The sequence below is a fragment of the Platalea leucorodia genome (genome assembly GCF_965183815.1).
Source record: "Platalea leucorodia genome assembly, chromosome: 2".
Classification (NCBI taxonomy): Eukaryota; Metazoa; Chordata; class Aves; order Pelecaniformes; family Threskiornithidae; genus Platalea; species Platalea leucorodia.
Window position 1 is genome coordinate 22,490,198 of NC_138824.1, and position 18,256 is coordinate 22,508,453.

The following is an 18,256-nucleotide window of genomic DNA, read 5'->3' on the forward strand; positions in this document are numbered from 1 at the left end:
ACATTTTAATGAGACAACAGCTTATTCACACTCTTGTGCTTGTAAAATGTCTGAAAGTTGTTTTCATAAAACTTTCAAAACCAGAAATAAGTTTAAAACATTGTGTTTTAGTGAAGTAAGACATTAAATAGAAAATGTTTCAAAATCCATAAAAATATATTTACTGCAGTAGTAGAATTGAACAAACAATAGGTCCTTTTCTCCTTTCAAATCATCCACAAAATGTGGTTACTTCAATTTCATATAACTTACTCTAAAACTGACATAAATTCATGGGTAATGGCTGCAAACCTTTTGGTTTTAGTACAGCTATTTGTATGGGTGGGCATAGCACAACCAGCTGCTTGGAGACAGATTCGCCTGTTCAAACTTGTAGTTTTTTGCAGCTGAGCTGGTCCTCTAGACTCCACTTACAGTTAAAGCAAAGAAGGCAGCACTTTCAAGCTGTACTTCACCTTATCTGGAGGTAGATGAAAGCCATTAGATAGATAAACTGTTCTCTGGAAGTGATGCTGCTAGTCTTGTTTTTGAAGTTTTGAAAGAGGATCCCATTGGCTTGGGCTGGCTCAGAGAGCCTCCTCCTGCACAGCTTCACCCTTGGAGGGTCTCAGCCACCAGTCAGGCCTTCATTCTCGGACCCCAGGTGATTTCAGATACCCTTGGAGTAGGTCACAGGGTGCTTTGATGATAAAAGCCTGCTTCATGAGCCCTTGTAGAGAGCAAAGTGCAGTTTGGAAGCTCCTACCTTAGCCCACAGTGGCAGTGTGAGATGCTGTTGTGTTTTCCACAAGGCTGCGGTGGCGAGCCCAGGCATAATGTAATGCTGGCACTCATGCAGGAGGTGATGAAGTTACATATAGCCCAGGCCTTATTGCTGCCTGCTAGGGTGGGACACAGCCTCTTAACAACTCAGCCAGTGAAAGAGAGCAGTCTGATCAAACTTTGCTAAGTACTGAAATAGCTGTTCTGGAAATCAATGCTATTCATGCTCTGCTCTGCCCTTTGAATGGTATCATTTACTCAGAATATAGCATTGCACCTAGTGCTGCATCTTGCTGTCATTGAAGCATTCTTCATTGTATTTCTCAGTGCAAAGTTAATAGCTTCTATAGAAAAGGAATCCAAGACCTAAAAGTAAAAGAAGAAGAAAAAGAAAAAGGTTACAATCTTGGTAAACCTGCCAGTTCAAAGGTATATTTAGAATATATTGTAACAAAAGAACTGTCAAACTGAAAATGAGAGGCTTTGCTTCTTAAGGTTTTACATGGCCATGGTTCATGGAAGTGAGATTACAGCAGGACATTTTGGCTTCACCTACACTTGAAAATTAAACAGGTTGAAGATCGCCCTCTGGAACTTAGGTCAGCTTGGAAATCCTCCTGATGACTTCTTTCTGTCTCCAAAAGAGGATGGCTACATGAAAACTGCCTATGGAGGATTGTTCCTGGCAGGAAGAAAGTCAGTCCGTCAAAGCCTGCCCTTTACCTCTCTCTCTAGGTCAAGTCCCTGAGTTTACCATTGAACGATGTGAGCTCAAAACCCTTCTGTGCCTGAATTCCAGTTACAGGCCAGTCATCGAAGGGGTTTGCTTCCTGTGCCCAAACCCCAGTGCTGGGGCTGAGCTCCACATGTCTGTCAGGGATGTGTCAGTCTGGCACGGCTGAGCTGGGATGGCCAAGTGGGGTGGAGCGGGTATCACCCAGTCTTGGCTACACCACATCTTTCCCATCTTCTCCAGGCTACGTTGAATGGGTAATAAGCCAGCCCTGTTTATCAAGTACTGATACTATCTGTGCACTCAGCAACTACAACACTGATCTTTGGCAAGCCCATGAGAAACTTATGAAAATTTGGAAGGAAACTGCTTTTATGGGGAGCAAACACAAAGAAAACAGATTGTTTAAAAACTGCTAAGAAAATCTGTTCTGCAGCCATTTTAAGAAGTGAGAAAACCTTGGGCATTACTGAGGAGGTTTATGTTAGCCAAAAGTGCTACTGCTTTTGCATCTGAACCTTTAGATACTGGATCAATTAGGTGGTGTGCTGTACATAGAAGAGCTACTGGAGTAAGAAACGATTTTAAACAAATCTTTTATGCTTTGAGATAGCAGAAATTGCTGGCACAGGCACAGGGAGAGGCAAAGAAAATGTAAGGTTTGAGGTCTGCTGTGACAACTTCAGAATACCTTAGTTCTCCAGACTTCCAGTAAGTCCTGCTGCCATTCCTGTGGCTCGGTGAGATGTGAAGGAGGCGTTGTCAGGGGTGCCACACATCACAGCTCATCAGGCAACGATGAGGAATGAGTCAAGAAGATCGAGAACACTGTCACTCGTATGTGTGGAGGCACACATCTCCCCACCCAGATTCTGTTCAGATGAAATCCCAAGGACAACTGTGCAGGACAAACAATCAGGTTCACCCTACTGTAGTGGGGATAGTGCCAAATAAGGTGAATGGACTTATACCCACTTTTTCTGAAGGCATGATGAAACAATTTTCTAGGGACAATCTCGTCTCTGAGAGACTATTGTGGTGGATGAACAAGTTTTTGCTACACTGCTATTCATACTTTCAGTGCCATCCCTTCATTCTGCCAATAATAATAATTACTATTATTTCTACTGGCATAATATTCCTTCTTCAGAAACGCGTAAATGGAGCTAGGACCCTGTGATATGTACAGTGCAAAACAGAACCTAAGTAACAATTCATGATATGCAAAAACCTTCCTGAGATTGAGTGTCAGTGATTTACAGACATATTCAAATAAATGAATATAAACCCGGCCATCTCAGGTGACCAGGAAGATTTACATCTGTTGCACACCTGCTCTTCCTTGCAATGTTCTCAAATACTAAAAAATACATGTATAACGCACCTCTTCTCATCCGTTTTTCAGGTCCTTCTCTGTCTAACGAGGCTTGAAAGCAGACAGTAGTTTCTTTTTACGGTAAGCACCATGTCACCAGAAGTAGATTAACTGCCAAATGATAAAATTAGAAATATTGAAATGGACTAGCTCGATGGATTCTAATTAATTATGGACACCAGTGCTATAATCAGAGATTGTTCATTGGATAAGGGAGATATTTGGTTTCAGCTGGATAGTCTTTCCCCTTCTGGTTTCACCCGTGCAATCTCAAAAGGCTGAACTAGGGAAACATAATTCAGAATCAGGAACAACTTCTTCCCTCTGTTATAATCAAGCTCACTTTTATGAAATCACTTCATGAAAACTGATCATTTTGTGCAAACAGCTTGATGTTGAGCACATTCGTCTGTCTCCATGACTCAATTAGATATTATCATGATCTTCAGAGGACTTAATTCTCATACGAGCTGTGCCAGGCTGTGTACACGCCTCATCCTGGTGGTGAGAGGAGGTGGACACCTGCATGGATGTGCCGTATCCCATTAGACGGGATTCATATATCTGGGGCTTACTCACTAGCTGGTTGAAGAAACAAGATTTATATTCCATAAAGGAGGCACTGAAACAGAGTGCAGGGAAAACAATTCCCCAGGAATGGAAAGCAGGCTTCAAGTCCCAGAATATTTCCTGGCCTTTGGCTGCTCTGTTTTGTGTGCTCTCATTTAAGGGCAGAATTTAGTAAGTAGTGCCAAGCAGACTTTCACAGCTTGAGCGTCCAAATGGTGTAGAGAAGCCAAGTTCGCCAAAAACACTGGGGCAAGCCCAGGTCACCTCCCCGTTGGCTGCCGAGTATTCCCTGCCACTGTCACAAAAGTTTTATGGTGCAGTCTTATACTGCCTGAGCATGTATAGCTTCCCAAATAGAAAAGTTGTAGTATAATACAATTCTGGTTTTTTCTCAAAAGTGACAAATAATGGAGTTAAATACATTTTGATCCAAATCAAAAGCCTCTGCTCTCTTAACTCAGTTCAGCCTTCCTCTGAACATTCTGGCTTCAGCCGAGCCCACGATCGCAGAGATATCGGGCGATCTCCTTTCCTAAGAATATTTTCAGTTCAGCTAAACCCAAGGGGTAGTAAAAATCTTGTCAGAAGCCAAAACTCATGAGACTTCCAAGCCAAAAAAGGTTTTGACAAGTTCAGCTCTTGAACAAGTGGCTCTTCTCCTGTAACCACCCAAAACCAGAGGTAACAGTTTTCTGTGACTGAAAGTGAAGGTGACAGGAGATTCACTACCACATCCCCCAAAAGATTTGTAAAACACTTACATTTGGCCTGATCTCCCAGTTCAAACTCAACTGAGTGGGTTTTTTTCTTATTCCTGCAAAAAGTCTCAGTGCCGTGAGGAATGGTAGAGAATTAAAAAATAGTATATATTTTTTTCTGCACATAGCTGGGTTATAAGGGTTATAGTACTAATTATTTCTTGATAAAGAAATGTGTAAATAAACACATGTTTATTTTCCATATTACCTTATTTTTTATAAACCCAAGAAAGAAGTCATCCCTTTGCCATGGGATGGTGATGTGTATCCTTTTGATTCCATTGAACTTGGCCTTCCCACGCCTTCAGTGGGCATTTGTGAGTGACCTGATTTCCTAGCAGTGTGTTGTCAAGGAATTCCTAGAATACTGAATAAAGTACTGAAATGCAATTTTACTCAGAGGTACATAGAAGCACATTAAATTTATATCGATTGGAGACCTGTGGCCATCTTCCAAAGTACATATTTCTTTTCCATTTGTTATGGACAGGCAATTAGCTTTACTTGCTTTAATATAAATTAAAGTTTAAAACAACCGCTTAGTTTCCCTGCCCTGGAAGGTGCAATTAATTACATCTTTGCAAAATACATTACATAGCTACATATTTGAGATGTATCTGATATCAGACACAATTCTCATGGCAGGCCATTACAAATGCAGTATATGTAGTCAACCAAAGCCTTTCAGAGAAATCCCAAACACTTAATGTTATGCCAGGAACTGGATTCTTAGGGGGAAATCCAGCCTTCCCAGATAAGGCATTGGCTCAGCTCAGCGGAGGACTTTTACAGAGCTTGCTGGAGTGAGGCAAGATGGCCTGTGCTCATCTGTGCTGGACCTAGCTCCTATAGTTGTGGTGGGGGAGAAGAAGGATTTTAGCTGGTGAGTAGATCAGCCTGGTTTGGGGAGTATTTTCTTTCCCTTTGAAGGTTTTGAGAGTTCCACAAGTCCTGACTCATGCAGATAAATCAGAATAAGGCAGTAGCAGATAGCACAGGTAAGATGCAGCAGGTGCTAGGAGATGTTCAGGAGAGATGTGCCTCTCTACTCATGCCTACAGGCAACGGTGTATTGGGTCTCTGACTTTTAAGCAGGGGAGCAATCAGGAGAGGCCCAAGCTGGGGGGAGGAGGGTGGATTTGCACCAGGTAGATGTCCACCAAGTAAAAGCTGACATGTGAAATGGTCATTCCCCGGTCCGAACAGAGAAGCAGAGCTTTGAAGGTGCAGCTCAGCTCATCTTGTAACAGATATCAGGTACCTGAAGCAAAATAGGATGTCCACTCTGCATTGAAAGGTCACTGAAGGAAAGGCCCAGGCAAGGGAGATGGAGCTATGCAGTTATGAGGACTGTAACCCTCTTTCCCGACTTGCTGGATCCCCTGATGAGCTCTGATGGCCATTCATGATTCTGCAAGGATCCTTTTACTGCATTTTCTGGCTGCCTGTACAAAGAACAGTTGCAGCTTGGCCTGTGGACACTGTTCAGGGGGACCCCTAAGCCCGTCTGTGTCTGGGGAGTTTCCGTGCCCAGGTGCATACTGCTTACAGCTTACAGAAGCCTTGAACCTGCCTGAATATCCTCGCAATGGGGCAAAACTGCAGCCACCACTTGCAGCCTGATGGCTGATGGTGTTTTGAAGGCAATGTGGAAGAAGCCTGGAGAAGCTGGGCTTTTCCTTGAGGTGCCATGAGCTTGCACAGCCTGATATGTCCACAGTGGGAAGGTGATGAGTGGCTCTTGGCAATCGTGAGCTAATTGTCAGTGGTGTACTAATTGAAAGGTAGCATGCCAAATAGAGAGGCATGACCTATCCTCTTACCCTCATTGCACAGCAGTGATGAAGCTGTAATTCAGGGCTAAGTGCCCAGGGATTAAAGACATTAAACCACAGCTCATAGAGCTCTACCTGGAGCTGTTTCAGTGATGCTCAGTAGTCCGTCCGCTGGTACAGGGAGGAGTACAGAAGGGAAGCAGACTGTGAGCCTTGCTCTCTGTGCACAGCCTTTCTTCTGGTGGGCAGCAAATGAAGGGAAATTCTTGTGATGCCTGTCATATGCAGCCTGACACAGGGATGTTCAGAGCTATGGACCTGTCTTCACATGGAGACATTTTTAATTGCATTTCATCCTTTAGAAATGAAATGGAAATTGAGGACTGGAAAGCAAATGGCACACCCTTCCCTCCCAGCCTCAGGTGGCTGAAATACCCAGACCTCCAGAGGGGAGAGCTTTAAAGCCATGGGCCATTTGAAACCAAATTTCTTCTTTTAAAAATCAGATGAGTTAAACATAATGAACGATACTCAGATCCATTTTCTCTTTCAGATGTCTGAAATAGACAGCTCCATGCAGAGAAATTACCCAGTTCCCCCATGAGTGATCTTTATTTGAAATCTAATAGTGCCACCGCAGCCTTCCGTGCTCAGAGCTGGAGCGATTGGCACGGTGTTACTGCAGCTACACCATGAACTGTGTGGGCTGTCTTGAAGGTTTGCTTCGTATTCATGGCACCAGTGCTCTCAAACCCGTAAATTACATCATTAAAAAAAATTAAACCATAGAGATGTATATTTAAACTATGTCAAACTGAGTTTTTCTGGTGTTTTGCAGTCTGCAGGAAGCTGGCAGTCAGGGGGAGCCTGTACCACACATGGATAGGAGGATGGAGTACCTGCAAACATCAGGCTCTGGGCATTGCAAAAGCTGTACAAATGTGCTATGCACACTCAAATACACTCTCAGTCTGTCACCAATAGCACACATTTCATGGGTGACAACTGGGCCAATAACTCATCTCGGGGTGTTATATTTCTCAATCAAAGCCATAGCAGGCAGTTCAATAAAAAAAAAAAATTTCTTTTTCTCCGGCTCAGGCTTTGAGTAACAAAACAGGCAGACATGTTCTTGGGCATGGAGGATCTAGTCGGCAGTGTGGGAAATAAATCAGTGCAGACCAAAAAAGAGTAAAGGGGGAGAATACCAGGGGCCGTTCCCCATCACACGTCCCTGGGCAGCAGGGCAGTTAATGAGGTTCCTGCACGTGGAGGAATTTCATCCTTCCCCAGAGGCTTCCTCCCTCCAGACTGAGCTGGTTGGCTTGTTTTGTGACTCTGTGCCTTGGAAAGACCCATTAAATGATCCATTTTAAGAAAACTGATTGTATCTTGTGACAGAAAGAAATTCTGCCTTTACAAATGTTTTGTTCAGCCAGGTCACTTCACAGAGCTGGTTTAACCAGCACAGCTGAGGTTGTGGATCAAGGATATGGTAAATCTTGCTTGAGTGCACCTAGCACAGACTGAAAATAGCCAGAGCAACATGGTCTCAGGTGTTCCTCTGAGCACTCTGCTTCTTCAGAAGTCTTTGGAGAACCTGAAATGGGTTAATTTTCACCCATCAGCTCTGTGCCAGCCTGAAGCTTTGGCTTATCTATCAGAGGGCTGATAGTGTGGAACCAGATGCAAGCCATCATTTCCGGACGCCTCTTCTCTCTTTTGGAACCTACAGCTCTGAGACATGACCATGAACATGTAACTGTAGCATTCGCAGGCCAAAACAAAGGACTTCTGAGTGGTGAAGTGGATAAAAGAAACAGAACAGACCTGCATTGACTTCTTGAGCCAGGGGCGGTGCCTTTGTATTTATTACTCCTTGAAAAAATGTCTCTTTGGCTTTATCTGGTCTTTCTTGGAGCTATGCAAAAACTCACCACCTGCAGTGTCTTGCAGCAAGGAGCTCCACAGCTTATCATGAGCTGCATGAAGAAACCCCTCCCCACTGTTTTGAATCTGCCACCTGGTAAATTTACTAGGTGTTTTGTAGTTCCTATATCAGTGGGGCAGTGAACATTATTTCCTACTGAAGTCTCCACATCTTTCATGATTTTGAGGAGCTCACTCGTCTGCTTTCTCACTCATCTGCTTTCTCACTCATCTGCTTTCTCAGCATTGTCTTCTCCAGACTGAGGGGTCTTAGTCTGCTCAGTCGCTCTTTGCACAGAAGCCTTTCACCACCCTTATCCCCTCTTTTTGTATCTTTCTCAGTTCCCCTTCATTTCTGAAATGAAGAGAGCTGTACCATGCATGGTACGCTGGCAGCCAGCACGATGTCCCTTGCTGTGCCTTTCCCGATTCCATTTCTAACCTCCTGTTTGACCTCTCCTGAGCACTGAGCTGATGTTTTCCCAAAACTGTCTCACTCCAAGATCTCGTTCCTGAACAGCTAGTTCAGAGTTTATCACTCCGTCTGCCACAGAAGCATGATTTTTTTCCCATGTGCATTACTTTCTGCTTATCTACATCAATTTTCATCTTCCATTTTATTATCCTTCACCAGCTGCTTTTGCATGTACACCAAAGATCACTGGGAAATGTCTGCCCCTTTTCCGGATAGCTTGGGAAATGATCCATGTGATGAACCACACCTTGCCTCCCTGTACAGTTTCTGGGAATGCCCGAGCACTATACTATTATATATGCAGCATACTACCATACTAAACCATTGGCTTTGCCTAAGCCAGACAGCAGGGAAAATGCTGAGGACTGATTCATGTCTTAAATCTCACCCCTGTTGGGTTTGGGAGTGTGAGTATGAGAGAGCTCTCCCTCCTCTCAGGATGAAAAGTCAGAAAACTGCTGAAGTGTCTGAGTCCAGGCTTGAGCAGGGGGTGGACCAGAGGACCTCCACAAGTCCCATCCAACCTAAATTATTCCACAGTTTGGAAAAAAGTCAGGTGTGTGTTTGGAGGGGGTGGCACTTTCTAATTTATGCATTATCTGTCAAGTTAAACACGTTTATTACATTTACTCACTATGCTGTTGAGCAATAGCCCTAATAAAGCCTAGGTGGGGGAAAAGGAGCAGAATGAACTGACAGTATCTGTGCTTTTCAATATTATCTGTCATATTACTGGAGAAAATATACTTTACAGCAAGTACCAAGAGGTACCTAAATAGATGATGCAACTAAAACCACTGATAAATATGGGCTTTTGTATTAATGCAGTTTCTAGCACTGCCCTTTCACCTGTGTGTGTGTGGTTTTCTTTGCGTGTTATGAGATGTGACCCTAGAAAGTGCTTTTTTTTGCTTTACTTCTACCAGTCACTGGAGAAGCCAGCATCCACGTTCAGTCTGTAGCTGCCCTGCAACATTTGGCAGCAAGCTGAAGCATGACACCTCCCAGCACTAGTTGCTGTCAGCTAAGCTGGGGGTGTTCACCAGCACTATCTGAGAAGCACCTGCCCTTCAACCTCACACCAAGGATCTAATTTAAGAATATTTATGGGGATTTCTTTGTAACAATAGTTGGGTTTCTATTCGATGTCTTGGTGATTTCATATGTATTGTGGATTTTACCTCCTCAGGGAATACTGCAGAGGAGCTGGCTGAGCTTTTCCATTTCTCCTGCTAATATTAATCTAACATCTACCCTAATAATAAGCCTTTTGGGGCTCACTGTACACAGACTTCCAAGTGGTAAATGGTTTAGGGTATCCTGGTGTGACACCTCCTCCCAGGACTGCAGATCCCTCTGCCATCTCCAGCCCTCTGCTCCCTGCCACCTCCCTCCCAGATCTGGGCCTCTCTGCAAAGGGCTCCTTGGCACATCCTCAGTCCCAGAGCCCTTCCCCATCTTTCCTGGTTGTTTCTGATGCATTCACTCAGTGCAGATTGGTTTTCAGTGCCAAGCTGGCTCTGCTGTAGGATCATGTCTTCCAGCTCCCTACTGGGGATTTCCTGCGCTCCTGCCCACCATGCTGCCTGTCCCTGCCTACAGGCAAGAGACTTCTCACTTCTGCTCCACCTTCAGGTTTTCCCTCTGCAAACCCTCATGATTACTGATACAGACTCATGCTTTTTCATTTCTGGTGGGGGAGCCTGGAATAAGGGAAAATCAGACTATTTTTGCACCTTGGGGGTTGGCCGTGCACTTAACAGACCTGAAGTGAATTTTCTGCATGTGATTTTCTGCACAGCAGGTTGATGTGGTGGGTGGAAACAGCATTTTTGTGTCCCCGGTTTGGAAACTTGCAGCTTAAATTATGTGTGAGTGGCAGGTCTGAAGCAGAGGAGACCTGGCTTGCTCAGCTCTCGCTCATGAGGCGGGCTGTATTTTCTTGCTTTCAGTAGTGAGAAAGAGAAGGAAAAAGAAACTATTTCCACAGCAGAGGGTGTAGAATTTGAAAACACTTTATTTTCTTGCCACAAAAAATTACATACATATACAAAACTACATATACCTATATATTTAAAAGAACCTTGGCTGGAGAGAGGGGTGGGTTGCTAATGCATGTGTTTTTCAGGATTGCCAGTTTTTCACGCTATGCGAGACTGTCCGGATGCTGTCCCCATGGTTCATGCTGTGCTGTCCCCCTCGCTGACGTCCCATGCTACTGCACCATGGACGGGTGCAACCCGGGGGTTTGTGTGCATGGGATGAGCCCCGCTGGCAGTGGCACAGAGGCTCTGCATCTGGCAACAGCTGCCTGCGGACACACTTCTTGTGCTCAGAAAGTTAGGCATATTTTTGGGGGCATTGCAAAGTCCGCTGGGTCTCCTTGGGAAGGCAGCAACGCTCCCCCGTGCAGTACAGAGGGGAGACTGAGACCTGGCAGCCCAGGCTTTGTATCAAGGTGAGGCACTGAACAGGCTGGATTAAAACCATCTCCACTCTCACATTTGCTCGTGAAATTATGGCTACAAAGAGAGGGTTTTCTAAAATGCTGAAAGCAACCCTGTTCTCACTGGAGGAGGCGTAGGGGATTTTGCAAACGGATTCAATGGGAATAAGACCCAGCACTGACACTTGCAAGGGGATGATCCCTGCCTGCGCGGGAAGCAGGGGGCTGCTCAGAGAGAGCTGTGATGGGCATCGTGAAAAGCAGCTCTTAGAAAGGGAGGGGAGCGGCTGGGGCATCTCCTGCCTGAGCTGCTGCGAGCAAGGAGAGGGAGCATGTGGGAAAGGCCTGTCGCCGAGGGATAAGGCAAGTGGCCGGAACAGGAGATGGTTCTTCAAACACTTCCTAGGACAAGAACAGGGGGCCCCTGCTATTTGGCATAAACCCTCTTCAAAATACATGATAATAATTAGCATTTCACATTTCATAATGCTAATTCCAGTGGCTAATTGGGTAGAATTGAAAACATGTGCTATAGCTGGATCACCTAAAGGCATAGAAAAAAGCATATTTAACTCCTTTGGGAGACCCAGATTCCTCATCAGCAAGCCAAGTGGAAAGTGCCATCTCTCCATCACCTCTCCTGTGACCTGCCTCCCCATGGACCATGCAGTGGGGCTCCTCAGCAGCAGCATGCACGCTCCCTGTGTGACAGGGAAAGGAAAAATGCCAGGAGCCCCATGCTCCCTCCCCGTCTCACTGTGCCAACGCTGCCGTACGGCCCACAGCCCACCTGTGGCCCAAAGGGGCAGCAGGGATGCACGTGGCTGTGCACATCGAGTCGGGGTAGCTTCATCTGGTGTCTCCTTGGTATCTGCTTGATGATAGCACCTTTCCTACGAGGCTGCACTGCTTTTTGATGTTTTTTTTTTAATTTTTCTGTCAGTGGGAACAGCTGTAGCACAGCGACATTGTGGCATTGGCACTTAATGGCATTCAGGCTCCAATCCCTCCTGCAGCAGCTTCAGGATGCCCATCTTTTTGCAGGGCTAACAGACGGCTTTGCAGAAGACCCAGGCACGGGGGTAAGGAAAGACCTGCAGAGGTTGCTGCTGGAGTGAAAACAATGTTTTATGCATGTCAGGCTGGGGCTCTGGACAAGGCAGACTTGATTTTTATCCTGGCATTTTAGCAGGCAGAAAGGAGGCCAAATTCCAGTGCCTGAGAAAACCAGCAAAAGTCCTGGAGGGAGGTTTACATGACGTTTGCTGCTCCTTAATTAAAAATAGTATGTATAGGTTCTAGGAATGGTTTCAGAAAGGCAGAAGTTTGGAGCAAGAGGTAATATCTTTTATTAGAGAAAAAGATATCACTGGAAAAAATGGCCAAGCTCTTCTCACAGCTGCATTACTGCTGTACCATGATTCATTTGTTAATAAATATATTCTTACAATTTGAAAGAGGTCTGTTCAAGGCCCTCTGGAAATTGATTTGAATTGTGCCATTACTTGTGATGGTGGTTGCTGCCTTATAAATATACTCAGCGATGACATTAGCCTCGCTCTTTAATTGAGGACTGACTTCTTTCAGCAGGAAGGTGTTTCATGGCTGATTATATATGTTCCTTAGCACCAAATGACACCTGCTGTCATAATAGCTTCCATTTTTATTGCAATGTAATACAAATGATCTCAAAAGGCTTCATAAATTACTGAAAGATTTACAGAAGGGAACAAGATATTTTTAAAACCTTATGTATGAAGCCTGTTTTTCTGTCTTCTTTTAGAAAGTGCTCTTTTAAAATTTAATTTGTCTCCTTGAAATTATTGGGAATATCAAAGCTTTTCTGTTTATTGCAGGGAACCACTGACTAATGAAATAATGGACATTGGGTGGTTTCTTTGTTTCCCAGCAATGGAAAGGATGAAATCCTAAATACTTGGAAGAAAGAGAAAGCTCCTCTGCTTCACCCTGCAAGTACGAATTCCAAAGGAGTTAAAGAAGAAATTAGTTTGGTAAAAAATACTTCCTTACTTAGTCTGACCACCTTTCACTTTCCTGGTCCCTTCATTTTCCCACTTGTTCATGGAGCTTTCCAGATTGTACAAGGCTTTGATTTCCCTAGAAAAATTGAGCAAAACCTTTCTGCCTCCCATACGACTTTAATAATAAATCTGTCATACTCTGCCTGATGCATCATAAAGAAATGACACAAAAAAAATTACAACCCGTTCAGCAGATATTGGCAGCACTGGCATGAATTCAATTTGCCCATGGGTGGACGACTGAGTAACATAAAAGCAGAGTTTATATATGCTCCTGACAATAGCTGAAGGCTCTCCTGGCACAGCCTGAAGGTTCATGACCCATAAATATTTCTCTCCTGGCAATTGCAATCTCAGCCTCCTGCTACAGCAGAACTTGTAAAAGCTGTAGACAGTCTATTGCTCTCCTAGGACTTACAGGCTCCCCTTGCAGATTTTATGAGTATCAATCACAGGCATTATCTCGTAAGACTTACAGGTTACCAGCTGGTCTGGTGTGTAAAAGTGCTGCTTGCAGTGCTGGAAACTGTAAAAAGCATGAATTTTAACTATTTCTGTTTATGGGATATGCAAGAAAATTACATTTTCATCCTTTAGAACTCAAAGTTTCTGTTAACAGGGCAAGGATCTGATCTGAGTGTCACTGGGCACACGTAAAAACAGATTTTACCTACCCAACAGTTGTTTTCACAATGCTTCAAACCTCTTAGGGATGTTTCTGGTAGAGCTGACAGTGTTCTCAGGACTCTGGGAGGTGATCAGACGTGTGCTCCTGGCAACACCCAGCTTCCCTTAGTAGTACAGGTGCCAACACCCTGGTTTAATGGAAAAAGACGATGTAAAGAAAACCTGGCTTTTTTATAGATCAATCCGTTTATTTCAGATTGGTTGGTGGAGCTTTTTAAACACCCATCTGTCGGAAAGGGAACAAACCCTTCACTCTGGAGAGCTTGCTATTCCACATTATTTGGTGTCTTTCCTTTTGTGTCTGTTCCTTGCGTTTGGTCTTGGCAGATTGAGGCTGCAGAGACATCTGTGACTTCAGTGTATTTATACATAGGAAATAAAAGTCTTTGAGCTCAATTTCTCCATATGCCTCTTTCAGCTTTCTATTATTAGAAGGCAAACATCTTGGATGGGTTGCCAGCTAGCTATAGTCAGGGCTGCCAATTGTCCCTATTTCTTATTCTAGGTTGCAGATATTTTCAGGCTTGTCTTTTGGTATCTTTAGAATCTGCCTGGTGAAAAAAAAAAAAAAGTTATTATTTCACTACTGGCTTATAAGAATGAGTAATTAAATTTGATAAAACACATGAGTGTTTCTCAGGAGGTGTCCGATTCACTTCTTGTCCTAGCTCCTTTCAAGGGAAGGCTGAGAACATTTTCATGCTCCTGACATATTATAAAATGTGGTTCCTTCCTATGTTTTCCAGGAAAATAAATGACATACTGGTGTCCCCCCAGCCCTGCACCCCCAAAAGTAATGTTCTGCTCCTAGATGTGCAAAGAGGAAAATGAGAGTTTGGGCAGGGGAATCTGGCACCTGGGGAGACTTTCACAATTCATACCTCCCGTTTGTATCCAAACCCAGCCTGCTCCTCTCGCTCCCTCTCAGAAGAGAAGGCACCATGTAGCCGCAGGAACAACGGCCCCCCAAAGGAAAAGCAACAAAATTTAAAATATACATGAAAGTTTTATGGAAAATAATAAACTCAGGTGTGTCTACTGCCTCATCAGCAAGACCACAGGGCTTTACTGGGAGAATGAGGACACTGTTGGCTTGGCCTTTACATTCTCCAAAAACTGAACTCACACAGCAAAGTGTGATGGGAAATATATTACTAGATTTTCCTCAGATCAAGTGCCATCAGACCCATGACACAAACAGTGGTCCCTCAGCAGCAGGATGAACGTGCCATGTGCTGAAGGTATGCCAGGGTGTCATAGAATCATAGAATCTTTTAGGTTGGAAAAGATGTTTAATATCATCAAGTCCAACCGTTAACCAACACATGCCATGCACAAGTGTTGTGAAACCCTTCTATTAAAAGGATCCTTTTAAAACTAGGCAGTGTTTCAAAGCTCCTCTGTATTTGGCTTAGATTCAGCTCACGTGCTGAGAGGCTGAGCTCTCAGGATGCCCTGGGCTTGCTCTCCCCATGCTGCGGGAGAACACGACCAGGCACTGTATGAAACCCAGGTGTCGGGATGCTGCAGACCACCACTCTCCTCTCCATCCCCACCAGAGGTGTCTGGCAGGGCTTGGATGAGGGTTAAATGAGCTTCCCCCCCAGAGAAAGCATCTCCTTGCCGAGGTAATAAATCACTGCCTTGCAGTGACACTAATACACAGAAAATGGACTACTTGTGGGTTTAGATGGTAAATACTTATTCTGTGATAACTGTGCTCCAAGAACGCTTAAATAAGCAATTTGAGATGAGGATTGTCCCTGTGGCAGGTGCTGTGGCATCTTACTGTACCGATGGGGCTCATGGGGTAAAATGGGCAGCAAAGGGGGAATGGTATAATTTCCATTTTAACAGTAATGCTAATGCACCATCTTGCCCAAGGTCACCTGGGAAATTAAAGAGCATTGATGGATTAAAAAAAGGCAATGAGCTGATTTTGTGATGAAAATGTTTGCTCTCTGGAGCTAGATGCCACTGAGACCTTCCAGCCTTCGGTGGTGATGCATGCTCCAGGTTTGCCTCCGAATCAGAATCTCCATCTCCTCTCTCAGTTTGAAATGTTTGCTGATCCACTCCTTTTCCTTCCAGTGTAAATCTGATAGGAGATTATGTATCAAGCTTATTAGAAGCATTCTGGTTTCCCCCAGGATGCCTGGGGAATGTCCCAGCAGGAGCAGAGAGTTTTCTGTGGAGACGCATGGAAAGGGGGAGTAATTGCCAGGAAAGAGCAACCATAAAATAAACACAAAGCTAAACCAGGTGCTGCACTGGACGTGGCTCATCAGAGAAGGTGGTTGCAAAATGGGTGGACGTGGCTCAGCCACTGGACCGCCTTGCTGGGGTACCAAAAGCAGCTGTGTTTCAGTGCTATTACATACCCGCATGTCCCCAGGGCCACGGGCAGTGCAAAACGCAGAGCTATGGGGCACTGGCCCCAGGCTGCTTCTGAAAGACGAGACATTGTGTAGTGCCTAAGGCAGGTTACTGACTTCTGAAAAATCTCTAAGGAAATGACTGATTTAAAAAAACAAAAAAAAGCATCAAACTCCTGAAATCTTTGGGTTTTGAATCTGACTCCCTGTGAATATTGCCAATGGCTCCTGACTTTTGTAGAGGGTTTATGCACTGCTTTGGGCCCAGGGCCACTGCTTGGATGTGGTGTTTTCTTTCCTTTTCAGTGCTATGTCTGTAGCCTTTTGCATATCTTAATGCAAATGTGGATGTAGCGCTGAGTTGCACAAAGCCTCATTTCAGCTATTTTCCTTTAGCTTTCAAATATAAGCAGATAATTATTCTGTTAGTTAAGACTGAGCTGATATAGCAGGAGCAGATTTGATGCTCTTTCGCAGTGCTGTTAAGTCTGCTGAGCCCTGAACAACTAAGGAGGTGGTGGACTTTGTGCCTGCAGAAGACCAGACGTCCCTTGGTTCCCGTGTGAGGGCTCCTGCACAAGGGCTTTGCACTGATCAATGAAGTGGTGTTAAACTTGCCCTGAATGTGATGTGTCCTTCAGGCTTAGGGTAGTGTCAGGAGTAGCCTGCACCTCTCAGTTCTTCTTCATGTGCTATTAACCTTTGCATGGAAGTCCAGCATTTCAAGACTTGCCACATCTGATGCTTGAGCGGGCCATCTGTGCAGGCCAAGTGAAATGTGCGCCACACAGCTTATCTGCAAGGTGTCCAGATGTTCTACACCATGTCTGTCACCTTCAAATTTCATCTCCCTGGGATCTTCAGGTATCATGTCTGAGGAAACCTGGATGACTTGACCCACAATCAAACTGAGCTGTAACTAACTAACAGATTCAAAAGCTATCATGATGTGCACACTGGTACACTCCCCTGTGCTGGGCAGTGGCCAGCCAGAGCCACCCCAGCACATCCGAGCAGCCCAGGAGAAGGGAGGCGAAGGGAGGGAGGCACAGGGAAAAGTGCCAACAGCAGTGTGATTTGGGGCTTGGGGCACGAGGAGAAGCTTGGACACCGTGGGGAGGCACGGTGAGGGGGACTGAGGATGTTGTGATGGTATGAGTGATAGATGCCCTGAGGGAGAGCCGGGGTTGTTGGACTGTAGGTGACAGAGAACAGAGATCCAAGGGAAACCCAGCTTTTTGGGTTCTGCTGTGCAGGGAAGAGCTGAAAAGTCTAATACACCAGGAAAGCCTGCACAGATTACAATGATAATGCAGATAATTAATACAAGCCCTTACCTAGTAATAGTGCTTAGTAATGAAAATGTCTTACTATGTGTGCTAATAGCATCTAATAGTAGTAAATTAATAACATCTGGGGTTTTGATAGTAGACTATGGACATCTGATTTATAATCTGAAAATAGATTATACCCTGTTGCTGTGAAACATCTACTGTCTACACATGTCAGAGGCTGAGTAGAATAAATTTCTTTTTTAGCTCTTTATCCTTGCCGGAGGCATGAGCAAACAAAATGAGCCTCCTAATACATTTAGCAACAGCCATATGGTATAATGGACCACGGCCACGTATCCTGTAAAGTAGAACAATTTAAATGAAAAAAGGGTGGAAAAATACCAGCCAAACAAACAAGCATGTCATGGTTTGGTCTGGTGAGGAGGGATGTACTCCTGAAATGGCTTATCAGGCCTTTGTCTTTGAATTCGGGATGTCTGTGCTTGTCCTTCGCTCAGGTGGTAATGCACTTGACTGCAGAAGGCAGCACATGTCCTGAGCGTCATTTTCTGATGTTGCTTTTGCAGTGCAAAAGGCAAAGAGGCTTCCTGTGGTGTGGCACTGGAGGTTCTCTGGCTCTGCTCAGTGCTGGTGGGCTCCTGCTTGCAGGACATGACTCGATCCATTCTTCTCTAGGATGTGGATGGATTCTCCTTGTCAGCTGCTGTCACCCAAGTTCATCACAGTTCATAGCCATGCACAAGGGATCTGTGGGACAAGATGTCTGCTGGACAGCAGGACCAAGGCCCAGATGGACTGTGGGAATGCTCTCCTACCCCTCAAATCCTCTGACTGCTTCTAGAGGGGAAAAAGTGCTCCACAGCTCTGGCCTGCCTCTGTGTGCCCAACCTTCCTATGGAAACTATGGTGGGTGGGTGGATTGGCGTATGCCAGGTTTGCGTGGGTAGGGGCCAGGTTATAATGGACGGATTGCTAAGACCTGGCAGACTGGAAGCATTTCTAATCTCCCAGCTTAGGAAGAGCACGGTGATGTC